A 668-nucleotide genomic window follows, 5' to 3' on the forward strand; every position below is an offset into this window, starting at 1 on the left:
GTGAGCAGGCCTTGGACTGCAGGGTCTGCACCTCAGCTGCTGTGGGGTACAGTGACCTTCTGCTGGTTTCCCTCACAAGGGAGCAGCCATCAATCAGAAGGCAACAAAGAAGGGTCAGGGCCTGTGCTCACTAAGCTAGGCAGGTGTGGAGGAACCATGTCAGGGGAAGGCCATTGCATGGCTAAAAGCACAGAGAAGGAAGGACGGCAAGAAGGACGTCTGGAATGCATTAATTAGTTCGGTTTCAGGCTTAGGTGAAAGTCAGCTGTGGGCAATGGTTTGGGAGCCCAAAAGTAGAGGTCCCACTGAGATTTGAACACAGATCGCTGGATTCAGAGTCCAGAGTGCTCACCTTTACACCATGGGACCAGCTGCACACCTGCTCTATGGCCTCTCAGCAACAGAATGGACAGACAGACCATTATCCCATTCCATGCATGGCAAAGTACAAAGGCACATGGGATTTGCCTCCCAGAGCACCTGTCAGTCATTGTGATGTGGAAGAGTTGGGGAAAACCTGAAGTGCAGGCACGCACAAGTCACATAGCTGTGGAGTGCAGAGCTTCTGGACTAATTTCTGCCATAGCACTGCTTTCCTCATCAAGGTCATTTCTGAGGTTCTGTGTGCCATTCATGAAACAAAGAGCGTTTTACACATTCTGGTCCTG

General features: G+C 51.0%; 1 non-coding gene across 1 annotated transcript; it reads right to left on the reverse strand.

The window, feature by feature from the left end:
- Positions 1 to 297: 297 nt before the first annotated feature.
- On the reverse strand, positions 298 to 369 carry TRNAQ-CUG. Its single transcript has one exon. It is a non-coding gene; the product is annotated as a tRNA-Gln (tRNA).
- Positions 370 to 668: the final 299 nt, after the last annotated feature.

The sequence above is a fragment of the Meleagris gallopavo genome, unplaced genomic scaffold (assembly GCF_000146605.3).
Source record: "Meleagris gallopavo isolate NT-WF06-2002-E0010 breed Aviagen turkey brand Nicholas breeding stock unplaced genomic scaffold, Turkey_5.1 ChrUn_random_7180001953595, whole genome shotgun sequence".
Taxonomy (NCBI): domain Eukaryota; kingdom Metazoa; phylum Chordata; class Aves; order Galliformes; family Phasianidae; genus Meleagris; species Meleagris gallopavo.